The sequence below is a fragment of the Melanerpes formicivorus genome, unplaced genomic scaffold, assembly GCF_026170545.1.
Source record: "Melanerpes formicivorus ecotype bairdi unplaced genomic scaffold, bMelFor1.0.p_v2 SCAF_77, whole genome shotgun sequence".
Lineage (NCBI taxonomy): Eukaryota > Metazoa > Chordata > Aves > Piciformes > Picidae > Melanerpes > Melanerpes formicivorus.
The window spans coordinates 142,484-156,653 of NW_027142429.1; positions in this window are offsets into that span (position 1 = coordinate 142,484).

The following is a 14,170-nucleotide window of genomic DNA, read 5'->3' on the forward strand; positions in this document are numbered from 1 at the left end:
TATGTGTTGGGCAAAGCCACTGGAACGACTCTTGGAAGGTGCAAAGATAACATTGCTCGCTGGGCCGCAGCTGGCCTGACAACAATGGACCGAGGCCACCTTCGGGAGTATGCATGAAAAAAGATAATCGCCACCCATCAAGTACCCTGGGAAAGGAGGATGGTGAGACAAGGGATTCATCACCTGTTTCTTGATGTGTAATGAGTGTGGGGGCATGGAGATGGAGAAGGCAGAGCCCCCCCCCACCACCACCACCTCCATCCAGACCTCTGCCCAAACACACAGAAATACACAGAAAGATTTCCTGCAGAACGGTACCTGGATATTTACCTAAGGATGATTTCCTGGCCCTGAAATTCCTGAGGGACAATACTTGGACACATACCTAAGGATGAAAAACTGTATAAAAGTCTTGAGCAACTACTGGCTTGTCAGAAGAAAAGTGCAGGAGAAAAACGAAAACACAGGAGAAGGAGCATGACGCTGAGAAGGAAAAGCCCAGGACAATGCTGCTCCAGAAAAAAGAGGCCGTGGAGCCTGGAAGAAGCAGACTGAACCCTTTCTCTGTGTCCTGAGTTCTGCCTGCTGCAACTCATGGAGCTGGAGAGGCTGCCCAGAGGACCACATCTCTTCTCCAGCCAAAGCCTCAGCACCCTTTCTCTACAGACCCAGGCTGCCCAGAGGACCACATCTCTTCTCCAGCCAAAGCCTCAGCACTGTTTCTCTACAAACCCAACATCTCCTGCAGCACCTTTCCTCCACAGACTCAAACTGTCTTGGGGGGCTGAGGGATGTGGTAATATAATTCCTTTCCTCTTCTCTCTCCCTTCTCTCTCTCCCTCTCTATTTTCTCCCTCTCCCCTTCTTATGTCCACTTTATTTATGTAATAAATAGTCTAAATGTTGATATTTTGGCCTCATTTGTGCCTCTAATTTCACAACACAGGAATATTCAAAAGAACTGAGTCTCTTTCCCTCTCCAGACCGAGACAAAGGCGTATCCACAGATTAACCTTACCGAGAGTCTTGGCTAGATGTCTATTACATTATCCTTCGAGAGAGTTCCTAGCTGAGCTGCTGACTTGCCTCCAACTATTAGAGCTGGAGCACCTGTATCATAACATCTACTATGCCAAGTTAGAACTGGCTCCTTATCTGATCTGATGTAATCTTTATGCACGTTTCTAACCACTTCACAAGGTGAAGAACATCCCTGAAGGTCATGTGCTTGCCCATCTATCACATCTTCCTCTACATGTTGTCCCCATAATCCTGCTGTCACTCTCCTAAGGATCTCTCTAAGCTGAGAAGCACCACTGCTAGCTGCTGTCCTACCTGCATCTCCATCCTGTGTTGATCTCAATAATTCATCTAGATCTTTAAAACAAACCTTCTCTTCCTCCTCAGCAGGATCTTTTTTGGCAGAAGTTCCCTCACCAGGATCAGTCTCCTGCTCTTCTCCCCTATTAGCTCCTGGATCAGCTTTGGCCTTTCCACTTCTAGTCTTTAAAACTACTACTTGCTTAATTGGAGCTGTGTTTGAAGTTACAGCCACCTTGACAGAAGCTGACAGGTTTTGAGACAGATCAGCTGCTGTGGAGGGGGCTTCCGGTCCTGCTGTGGAAGGAGGCGGAAATGAATTTGCCTCATTAATGGCGGCTGAAGCCGGAGCCGAGGGAGCCGCCATATTGGGAGCTGCCGCCGCCCCTGGCTGCTTGCCAGAATCAGCAACAGAACCGTTCAAAGCAGCCTTTCCAATAGACTTTTTAGCTTTATCTTTAACTGACACAGATTCTCCACTCCCTTCATCACTGGACGTCTCTGGGGCTGATCCAGAAGTACGCCGCCTCCTCTTTGACCTATGCTTAATAATGAAGCAGGCCTTAGACACTTTTCTCTCCTGGCGCAAGGAATATAACAAATACACATTAGTTATCACCAGCAGCAGAATTACACACATAAAATAAATCACCTTTGGATCCCAGCCATCACTTAAAATTACTTTCACCTACTGGAATCTTAAACTGCCTTATCTCAATTGGGAGAGTGCTAGAGGTCACATTCCTGTATCTGGTAAGCCAAAAGAACCCCAGACAGTGGTCATACAGAACCTGAATCTTATACTTGAACCACAAATATAATTTCTGCATTAAATATTTACCTAGGTGATCGATAAGGAGGCCCAGACAATACTTGTAAATCAGAACTGAACATACTGAAAAGAGCAATGTGACCGTTTGACGTTGTCCCCTTAAGAAAGGGAATATGGTGGACGGAAGTTGGTAAACGAAAAGAAGGATCTAAACTAATTTCATTGGCAGAGTGGGAGGAAGCACCTTCTGAACTGGGAGTGCAGGAGGGTATCCTGGGCATTCCGGCACTTTATCTTCAGTCTTTCTTCCACTTCTCCTTCGGGCAGCAGCTTGCAGTTCCTGGGCTTTCAGCCAAGGTTTTGGCCTTGAAACTGATAAGGCCTGTATTAACTGCTTTCCAATTAACACAACTGCTTCTAACTTTTTTTCTCTTTCTCTCTCTTTCTAACCCACTCTGGGGAAAAGGGGGAGAGAGGGGGAGAGCGGAGGTGGGGAACCCCCTCAGCAGAGGGGGAACTCTCATTTCTGTGCCACTCTGTTGCATATCTTTGTATATATTGTAAATATTGTAAATTTGTATATATTTCCCTGCATATCCTACATTGCTTTGTAAATATACAGCTCCACTGCTTTGCTAATTCAGCTGTGAGGTTTTTTTTTCCCTTTCCTTTCAATTTTCTTTCCCTTTACTTTACAGGGGGGAGGGAGGAGGCTTCTGGGCCTCACCCTTCCAACCCCACGACAAGCAATTGCTTGAAAATCCAAAGCACCTTCATGTTTGCTTCTCCAAGCCAAGCAAGCAATAAATCAAGCTAATTATCGTGCCGCACATTGGGACAGCCAAAAAGAAATGTGGTGGGTTGAGAGAGAAGGCCTAGCTTTCTCTCCCTCACAAAGAGAAAAAAAAGCACAGCTAACTCAGCCGGAGAAGCGGAAGGTATGCTATATTTTACAAGCAATGTGGAAAAGGCAAGATATGTACACAATATACAGTATTTACAATATATACACAGAAATATACAGCAAAGTAAAAAAAAAATAAGAATACAGGAACAAAATTCCCTCCTCCGGAGGAGGGTTCCCCCCCTGTACCCCCCACTCTCCCCCTACCTCCCTTTTTTCCCAAAAGGGTTAGAGAGAGAGAAAAGGTCATTATTAAGGAGGAAATTCTGTTAGCTTAAGGCACGTGCAAGGATTAGTTTTTTCCTTATCTGTTACCTCTCAAGGTTAGCTCCCACAGCTGTTGCCCAGAAGCAGACAGGCTGAAAAGACAGAACAGACTGGAACTGAGACAGAGAGTCAACCAGAACTGAAACTTCAAGTTGCATTCTATCAATCTACCAATTAAATGTGTTTAGAATATCTGAATGTTTTCAGAACATTCAGCCAGAGTGTTCCAGCGCTGTCCCTTTCTTACAGGCACAGCCTAAAACGGTCACAAGTTGCAAAGCCACTCTGTTATAAATGACAAGCCAATTAAAGTCAATTGAATAAAGTTTTAATTTGAAAAGAGCAATTTTAAAGCAATAAGAGACATGCACAACAGCGCTGGGTGCTAAAATGCACGACATTGACTTTCTAACTACCCTTTAAATATTCTACCCTTAATACACATGCATATAAAGGTGGGTTTATTTAAATTAGCTTGTCCTTCTGGTGGTCTTTCAATGATGTAATCCTCTGGTCAGCACAGCTGGTGGGTTGTGTGCTGAGTCCTTGTGATTGTGTCTTTTTAGTTCTGTTGTTACAACCAAGGTCTTTTCCCAGAGCTGGGTCTTCACACAGGTTCTGTTGATTCTCACAATTGTCCTTTATGTTCACGTCTTCTATAGCAACTTCTCTTCCTTTCTCATCCTTGAAGAACTTATTATTTCATAATACTGCAACTGTTAGCTGTTAGTTCCTAACATTTCACTAGGGCATTAGCATACATACATTAAAGCAAATCAAATTAATAAACAACAGGTTATAATAAAACCTAAAATCTTCCTCTATACTAAACCAAGTCAAATTAATCATAAACAACTGATCATAATAAGGCCTAAAAAGAATCTCATTCTAGTTACATATGTAAGTTCCCAGTGTCTGACCCCTTGTCTCATCATTCATGCTTCTGCTTTTGCTTTAATCAAAATCATCTAATTGACACAAATTATCATTCCATTCATCACACTCTCCATGACAGTTGAACATTTCTGGCAGCCAGATGAAGCCCTTGGAGGCTAGGAGCAGGGAGATGTTTGCCCAGTTTTAAACAGGGTGAAAAAGAGGAACCTGGAACTACCAACCTGACAGCCTCACCTCTATGCCTGGGAAGACCATGGAACAGATCCTCCTAGAAGATGGAAGACAGGGCAGGGATTGGAGACAGCCAGGACAGGAACTAAGGGCAGGTCCTGCCTGACCAACCAAGTGGCTTTCTGTGATGGTGTAACTACATCAGTGTCATCTAACTGGACTTCTGTGAAGCCTTTGACACAGTCCCCCATAACATCCTTCTCTCTGAGCTGGAGTGATGTGGATTTGATGGGTGGACTGTGCAGTGGGTAAGGAATTGCTTGGATGGTCACATACAAAGGGGCAACAGCTCAATGTCCAGGTGGAGGAGGGTGTCCCTCAGGGCTCTGTATTGGGACCAGTGCTGTTCAGTATCTTCATCAATGACACAGCAAGACTGAGGCACCCTCAGGAAGTTTGCAGATGACACCAGGATGAGTGGTGTAGCTGACATGTCTGGGTGGGAGCCATCCAGAGAGACCTAGACAGGCTGGAGAGCTGGCTGAGGAGAACTCATGAGGTTCATAAGGTGAAGTGCAAGGCCCTGCACCTAGGTCAGGGCAAGCCTTGATATAAATTCTGGCTGGGGGATGATGAGATTGAGAGCAGCCCTGCAGAGAAGGACTTGGGGGTGCTGGTGGGGGAGAAGCTGGACAGGAGCCAGCAATGGGCACTGGCAGGACAGAAGGCCGATGGCAGCCTGGGCTGCATCCAAAGCAGAGAGAGGTGATTTTGCCCCTCTGCTCAGGTGAGACCTCACCTGGAATACTGCAACCAGCTCAACACAGGAAGGGCATGCACCAGGGAGTGGGTCCAGAGGAGGCCACAAAGACAAACAGGAAGCTGGAGCCTCTTGTGCAAAGACAGGCTGGGAGACTTGGGGCTGTGCAGCCTGGAGAAGAAAAGGCTCCAAGGAGACCTTAGAGCTGCATTTCAGTGTCTGAAGGACACCTCCAGGCAGGCTGGGAAGGGGCTGTTCAGAAGGACTGTGGGGATAGGACGAGGAGCAATGGTTTGAAACTGGAGCAGGGCAGTTAGGTTGGACATCAGGAGGAAGTTCTGCACCATGAGGGTGAAAGACACTGGAACAGGCTGCCCAGGGAGGTGGTGGAGGTCCCATCACTGGAGACATTCAAGGTCAAAGGTGATGGGGTCCTGAGCAACCTGATCTAGTTAAAGATGTCCCTGCTTACTGCAGGGGATTTGGACCCTCAAGTGTCCTTTCAACCCAGTGATTCTATGATGCCCTTCTCTGGACATGTTCCAGCGCCTCAATGTCCTTCTTCAAGTGAGAGGCTGAAAACTGAACCTGGTACTCCAGGTGTGGCCTCAGCAGCACTCAGTACAGGAGCACAATGACTGCCCTGGTCCTGCTGGCCACACCATTGCTGATCCAGGCCAGGCTGCTGGTGGCCTTCTTGGCCACCTGGGCACACACTGGCTCACCTTCAGCTGCTGTTAAGCAACACCCCCAGGTCCTGTCCTGCTGGACAGTTTCCAGCCACTCTGCCCCAAGCCTGGAGCCTTCCTGGGGTTGTTGTGACCTAAGTGCAGGACCCAACATTCAGCCTTGTTGAACCTCATCCCACTGGCCTCCACCCATCAATCCAGCCTGGCCAGGTCCCTCTGCAGCACCATCCCACCCTCAAGCACATCAACAGTTCCATCCAATTTGGTGTGATCTGCAGACTTACTGAGGGTCCCTCAAAGCCCTTGTCCAGATCATTGAAAATATTACCTAGAACTGGCCCTAGTACAGAGACCTGGGAAGCACCACTGGTGACCAGCACCAACAGGGTTTAACTGTCCACCACCAGAAGGATGCTGCAGGAGTCAGTGTCAAAGTCCAGGTAAACAACACCCACAGCCTGTCCCTCACATACACAGCAGGTCACCTTGTCACAGAAGGAGATCAGGTTGCTCGAGCAGGACCCATGCTGACTGGGCCTGATCACCTGGTTGCCCTGCATGTGCTGCACAATGGTGCTCAAGATGATCTGTTCCACAGCACCCCTTGGCATCAAGGTCAGGCTGACAGGTTGTAGATCCTCAGATCCTCCTTGCAGCCCTTCCTGCAGATGGATGGTTACAAACAGGTCTGCCAGGGATAAATGCCACACAGGTGGCATGCCAGCAGCAGGCAGGATCTGTGTACCTCTTCAGGTGGGAACCTGAACATAAAATGCTCCCTAGAGAAGCCCTGCCCAGAGGCACTGCTGCATTCCTCAGAGATGCCAGAGGGCAGCTGGACTCATCTCTGCATAGCTCTGCCAGCTGTGGGCACCATCGGCCCGACCCCAGCCCCCCCAGCCTGTCTCTGGGGCTGCAGTGGGGGCAGGAGCAGCGCAGCTCCTCCCCAGGCAGCACACACAGGGGCTGTGCAGCGCCGGAGACAAACGCCCTGAGCTGCAGCACGGCTCCAGAGCTCCTCCCGGGGCCCGGTGCTCCCGCAGCGGTGCACAGAGCATTCCCAGAGGTCGGGGGGGGGGACTCCTCTGGCCAGCAGCGCTGCAGCTGATCAGTGGAAGGATGGAACATGGGGGCACCGCCTCGCCCCCTCCATGCCCATCGGTGCCATGCAACGCTGACCACCAGGCCTGCACCCAGCTCCCCTGCTGGCTCTGGTCACCACGTGTCCCTCGGCAGCCTCGGCCTTGTCATTTTCCATCGTTTCGTGCTTCCCACAGGCACTTGCTCACCCTCGGAGCCTGGTGTTCTTCTCCCACCACACAGACAGGCTGGAGCTGCTCTTATCTCTGGGGACCGCCTGAAGCAGGCTGATCTCCCGCGCTGTGCTTGCCACTGTGTGGCTGCAGACGGTAATGGAGGCATGAAAACCTGCTGCTGACTTTCCCACCCACAACCACATCTTCTTCCTGCAGCAGCTCCTCTGGTCTTCATCAAGCTAAACCCTTCCTTTACAAAATACAAACTTCTACAACATTTACAGACCTCTTATAAGGTGACAAATAAGTCTGTTCACACAGCACTGCACATAACAAAATCAAACCAGATCATAGAATCATAGAATGGTTTGGGTTGGAAGGGCGCTCCAGTCCAAGGTCCTCCAGTCCAACCCCCTGCAGTCAGCAGGGACATCCTCCACCAGATCAGGTTGCCCAGCACCATGTCTAGCCTCACCTTGAATATCTCCAGGGATGGGGCCTCAGCCACCTCCCTGGGCAACCTGCTGCAGTGTTCCAGCAGCCTCCTGGTGCAGAACTTGCTCCTCCCACCTGATCTCAATCTCCTCTTTAATTTCAAACCATTGATTCTTGTCCTATCACTGCAGGTCTTTGCAAACAGCTCCTCTGGAGCCTTCTTGTAGACCCCTCCAGGCACTGGAAAGCTGCTTTAAGGTCTCCCTGCAGCCTTCTCCTCTCCAGGCTGAACACCGCCAGCTCCTTCAGCCTGTCCTTGTAGTAGAGCTGCTCTATCCCCCTGATCATTTTCATGGACCTCCACTGGATCCACTCCATGAGGTCCACGTCCCTCCTGTGTTGAGGGCTCCAGAGCTGCAGGTGAGGTCTCCCCAGAGCAGAGCAGAGGGGCAGGATCCCTAGTCTCCACCTCTGGCCACTCTGCTTTGGATGCAGCCCAGGCTGCCCTTGGCCTTCTGAGCTGCCAGTGCCCATTGCTGGCTTTTGTCCAGCTTCTTCCCCACCAGCACTCCCAAGTCCTTCTCTGTTGAGGATTGGCTTAGGGAAAAGGGGACATGGGTCCCAGGAACACCTGTGCAATTCAGGCCTTGAAGGACTTTCTGTTGAAAATATAGCAATGGAGTAGGAGCTGTGGAAAAGTGCTGATTGCTTGGTATGCTGAGGTCAAGCTGCCCCTGAGAAGAGGCAAACAAGATAAGGAGGAGGCGAGATCTGGGAAAAAGAGCAATTAGACTGAGTAGAAAAAAACACAGAGTAGTGAAAATAATAATGTAACCTTTTAGAGAGAAACCAAGAGTATGTGTTAAATTAGAATAGCATTAACTATGCATGAGATAAGACTATAACTAATGAAGCATGGAACAATAAAGCTAGATGATTTCTATCACTCATATTGAGTGCTGTTGTCCCTGTCTCCATTCTCGTCAAGTGGCACCTGAACCAGGGACCCAATTCTGCGGGTACTCTGAGCCGTGTTGTAATGGGTTAGGGCAAGCCCCCTCCCCACCATGGGCAGGAACAACGACTCAGACAAAGGGATTGCAAAAGTGATGGAAAGCTTAAATAGGAAAACAATTTAAAAAACAAACACCAATGAAAGCTTTCCAGAGAACCACAAGCACTGTGACAAAGAGAGAGATCCCAGAACATACCCAAGGACATCCCATCCCCACCTGGGGCTACACCCAACCCCCCCCCCAGGGCTCTTTCCTCCCCCCCAACCCAGCCTCGGGCCTGGGCAGGCCCAAGGGAGGCGGCTCATGCCATTTTACCTAGGCTGCAGCTGGGGACGAAAGAGGAAGTGAAGACCCCGCATGGACATTTTATAGGGGAGCAGGGCATTATGGGATGGAATACCTGCCTGTGACCACTCCCTGGGCTGGGCCCACCCCTTGGGACCTCCCAGGTGTGTTCTGTGCAGTGACATCCGGGCCAGCACCCAGCCTAAACCACCACACGTGTCGACAGAGATGACAGTGGAGACCACACCCGGGAATTGCAGGCGAGCCGACCGCGGAGGAAGGCTCAGGCAGGACAGTCTTGGTGGGTCGGTATTGGCAGGCCTGTGGAAAAGGTTGGCAGGCTGGACTTGGCAGGCCAACGGGAAGCTCGGGCGGGCTGGTATCGTCAGGCCTGAGGAAAGGAGCAGCGGACACCAGCGGACGTCGGTGAATATGGACAAAGAGGGAGAGCTCTCCTTATTTCAATGCTTTCTAGAAATGCGTAAGGCGGAGATATCGCTCAAAGTAATTCCTGGGCTTTTGGCCCCTGGATCCGCACTGGGGCGGATTTTGATGAAACTTGTTGGAGAGACTATGGAAACAAACTGTGGGACTGAGTCATAGATGGTGATAAAACTGCTATCAAGCTGCAAAAGCCGTGGCGAGAATGCATCAACTGCATTAAAAAATATAAGCTGGAACAGCGGATGGCTGCTGCAGTTACAGCAACTTTGTCAGGACGAGATGCAGCGCCAGTTGTGTCTGAATTGCAACCGAACGATGTGTTTGAAAAGCGTCGACCGGGGCCGCTCCCGGTACATCGTGCGGCGACCACACTGCGTTTACCAGCCGCCACCACTGCCGTTCGTACCCAGCAGGGAAAAAGCGATAAAAGGGCAGCAAAACCTGTGTTTCAGCGTGTTCGATCCCCTTCATCAACATCTTCCTTTGGTACTGCCAGCGACGGCTCAGATTCAGAAGACACCACCGGCAGCGAGGAATTCAAACAGCGCCGACTTTGCTTTACGACCCCTCTTAGAAACAATGGAGCGCTTGGAGGCTCGCGGTTACGGCACGCTTACGACCGCACCCCTCCTGCGAGCCCCTATGGCCCCCCGCGGGCACCGACGGCTCCAGCCGAGGCAGCACCAACAGTGGCCACGGCAGCGGCCCCCCGCCTCCCCAGCGACTTCAGCTGCGCTACACACCCCCCACCCCTCTTCTTTGATCTCAGACACGGCAACGGAGGTTACAAATCAATCACTGCAAGACCGTATGCGTTGACCCTTCCAGTTGCTCTATAGGGCTGAGATGCCTTAAGTTAGCTAGGAGCAAAACTTGTTACTGTTCCTTTTCTACTTGTTACTGTTCCTTTTCTGTAGCGGCAACTGCAGAAACAATTGCAACTAGGGCACACCTTGCTAGCCACCCTCACCTCCTCACCCCCCCTTCCCTTTTCTACCAAAGCTCTGTACTGATTTAAAGCAACAGTGCTAATTTCATCATTTCTGACTGTAATGTCTTTCAGAGATTTGTTATTTAGAGTTTTGCTAAGTTTTCCTAGTAAGCATAATGAATGGTAAGCATTTGGTATTTACAGGTACTTAGTACATAGTAATTACAGTAAGGTTATGAGTACTCAGTAATGAGTTCACATTGTAAGATTTTCTTTTGGTTTGAACCTTCTTAGTTGTGTGCCATGGCATTTCAAAGGAGCTCCATGTAATATAGTTAAGGTTTGTAGTAAATAGGTATTCATTTTTTAAAGTATTCCTTAGCTAATGTGCAGAAGAATCAAGACTATGAGGACACAGCATTTCCCATGAAGTCGAACATCGATCACAACAACTGTTATGATAATCTGGGACCAAAAGCATCACTCAGAAGAATGTACCACAGCACCATGTGAATCAGGACTGAATATTGTGGTTGTTTGCTTGTTGTGTGATTAGAGAAATGTTCATATGGACTCATCTGTTATCTCACCAGTTTGCTATCATTTTACACACCTAGAGGGAAAATCAACATTCATCATAACACAACATGCATTTTCATTTCCGGCTGAAACAACAACAAACAAATAAAAAGAATAAAGGGGGGGGGGGGGGAGGGGGGGGGGAGGGGGGGGGGGGAAGAGAGAATCCCTTATAGCCAAAAAGAAGTTTTTTTTAATGGTACCAATAAGAGATCAAAATCACTAGGATGAGCAAAACCACATTATTCTATGTAATTTTATATTGGACAAAGCAATGAAGCTCTTTTTGCTCTTGCTGTTTGCCTGCAAGTTTTCTGTCTGTGAAGCTAGAGCCTGGCCAGATCTACTTTTACAGATTAAAGAAACCTTGCTACCATTAAACAATTCATGATTTTTTACCATCCTAGAGAAAATAAAGATGCAACATAACCCTAAACCAGATTGTAAAAGACAGTGCTAAGGATTGCATTCGTGCCTCAATCTCTGTGTGCAATGCGTTCAGGCATAATCAAGTCTTCTCTGTCAATAAGAGGAGTGAAATGTAAAGATCAGAACTATGAAGAGCTAAGTTCTTCTTTACAATGTTTGGTATCTTTGACCATGTATTATGCCAGCTCTGTTAGAACATTCTAACTAGTTCAACTTAAGCGCCGTGCCTTGTATGGGTAACATGGCCCAACACGACAGGCAATAGTGAGTTTTGTTTGAGCTTACAGACTGTGGGTGAACCTTTTCAGATGTGTTTAATAAGGATACCCACATTTGATGTAAATATGTTTGTTAATTATAGTAGTAATAATTGTAGTAACGAGAGAGAAGTAGCAAACTGTAGTGCATTAAGGGACTGACTCAGCAGTTACCGTATGATCCTGAAGAACTGCGGCTGTTGAGCTCACAACAAGTTGGTAATGCATCAGCTAACCATAGTCACACATGTATGATATTCAGAGCAAAGTTTCAAGGACAGCAGGGCTTTTGAGCAAGTGTTGGCACAATGGGGTACAATACCGTTTGAGATTACAAATAATTCTGAAGGATGTTACCACCCAGGTGTTGGAAGAGCTATGGGTAGATCAAAACCCATTGAAACATGCATTACTGCAAAATCGTGCTGCAATTGATTTTTGTTGTTAGCTCAAGGGCATGGATGTGAAGATTCTGATGAAATGTGTTGTTTTAACCTGTCAGATCATAGAGTGTCGATGCATGCTGAGATTAGGTGGCTAAAGAATCATATGCACGCTGATACAATTGTAAAAAGTCCCTTGGATGATTGGTTAAGATCAATACTTGGGGATGTGCCAGAGTGAGTCATACAAATGATAAAAGAAGCTTTAAGATTTTTAGGTATTATTGTACTAATTTTGAATATTATTAAACTTGTCTATAATTGTATCATGAAAAGTGTTCAAAGGATAACCTCCAAGGCCTTACTTGCACAAAAGTAAAAGGGGGGAATTGTTGAGGATTGGCTTAGGGAGAAGGGGACATGGGTCCCAGGAACACCTGTGCAATTCGGGCCATGAAGGACTTTCTGTTGAAAATATAGCCATGGAGTAGGAGCTGTGGAAAAGTGCTGATTGCTTGGTATGCTGAGGTCAAGCTGCCCCTGAGAAGAGGCAAACAAGGAGGAGGCGAGATCTGGGGAAAAGAGCAATTAGACTGAGCAGAAAAAAACACAGAGTAGTGAAAATAATGATGTAACCTTTTAGAGAGAAACCAATAGTATGTGTTAAATTAGAATAGCATTAACTATGCATAAGACTATAACTAATGAAGCATGGAACAATAAAGCTGGATGATTTCTATCACTCATATTGAGTGCTGTCGTCCCTGTCTCCGTTCTTGTCACTTCTCTGCAAGGCTGCTTTCCATCACTTCCTCTCCCAGCCTGTATTAATAGTGAGGGTTGTTCTGGCCCAGGCCATAGGTATTGCTGAGCTTTGCTGAGCTTATTTACAGCCATACTAACAAGTACAGCCCTGCCCAGTTTGTAATGTGCCTTTGTCCACCCCCCTTTCCTTCAGGGCCACATCTACAGGGGCCTCTCTCTGGAACCAAAACCCTGGAGATCAATGATTAAACCCCTTCAGTGTTTGCATGCTGCTCCTGTTGTGCTCTCTGAGCAGCATAGGCTGTCTCCCCAGTATGCCAAATCAGAGGGACACTAATGTATTATCACCATGGGGACATGTCTGCCCTTGCCACACATTTACATTCTCCTGCCAAGAGCAAGTGGCATCCTCCAGACTTCCTCTCTGCTGCTCCTTCACCTGAGAGGTGCACACAGGCAATAAACCAATAAACCCCACCATGGATTCTCACCCCGATTCCCACCTCCACTGGATACTGAGCTGACCTGCCATGGCCCCTGGGTGCTGGCTGGACTGGGCTTTCACTCCTACCCAGCTCTTCCTTCTCACCCGAACACATCATGGAGGGTGCCACCACTTGCTCTTGCAGCACCAGTTCAGCACCAGGAGACAAATGCTGCAGAGGTTTGAAGAGCAGAAGCCATCTGCGAGACCCAAAGCCCTGCCCAGCAGCTGCCCCAGATCTGCAGGGGCGGTGCAGTAGCCTGAAGTCTGGCTAGATTCCACCCTGCTCACCTGGGTGCTTGAGACCAGAGCTGTTGTGTCACTTACTCTGCATGCAACAGGCAGTGCAAAGAGCAGAGGGACTATGATTTGTCTGACATTTGTGCCTAGCCATGAGCTGGCATGCAACAGAGCCAGCTCAGCCTGATTCCAGAGGGTGATGGGCTTATGCAAGCCTGGTTTACTGAGCCCTCCTAACTACACCTACTTGTTGTCTACTTTTTGATTGGTTTACCTCCGCTTAAGCAACAGGATCTACAACACTAGTAGCACACTAGGAGATGGGGGGTCTCGGAGGCAAGGGGGGGGTCTCGGAGGCAAGGGGGGGTCTTGGAGGCAAGGGGGGGTCTTGGAGGCAAGAGGCTTCTCGGCTCAAGGGTGTTTTAGTATCATAAGATGCTAAGGAATGAAGCTCAGTCATTTGAAATGTAAGTTGTGACAGTTTCACATCTTGGGGGTTTGCCACCTTCTGTTGACAACAGGTTCTTGTTTCATTAGGTCTTGATGTCGTTTTGCTTCTAGGAGCCAGGCACCACCAGTATTCTGGCTCCTCTTCAAGGCTGCAGGCCCCAGCGAGGAAGTAACTAACCTTACACCATCCAGCCCCTGACTGAGGAGCCTCCTTGAGGCCCAGTGCAGCGTGTTTAGCCCTAACTTAAAGTCTCACTGTACCCTGGGCGTTCGCTCCGACGCCTTCCCTTAGCTAACGCCGTGAAGGCAGCACAGCAAACCTGCGGCCTGCGAGAGCCGAGAGGAGGAACCGAAACCAGGAGCTGAAACGAGGAGCTGCGAGGCACTGCCGAGCCCCGCCCCCAGCCCCCGCCCCCAGCCCCCGCCCCCAGCCCCC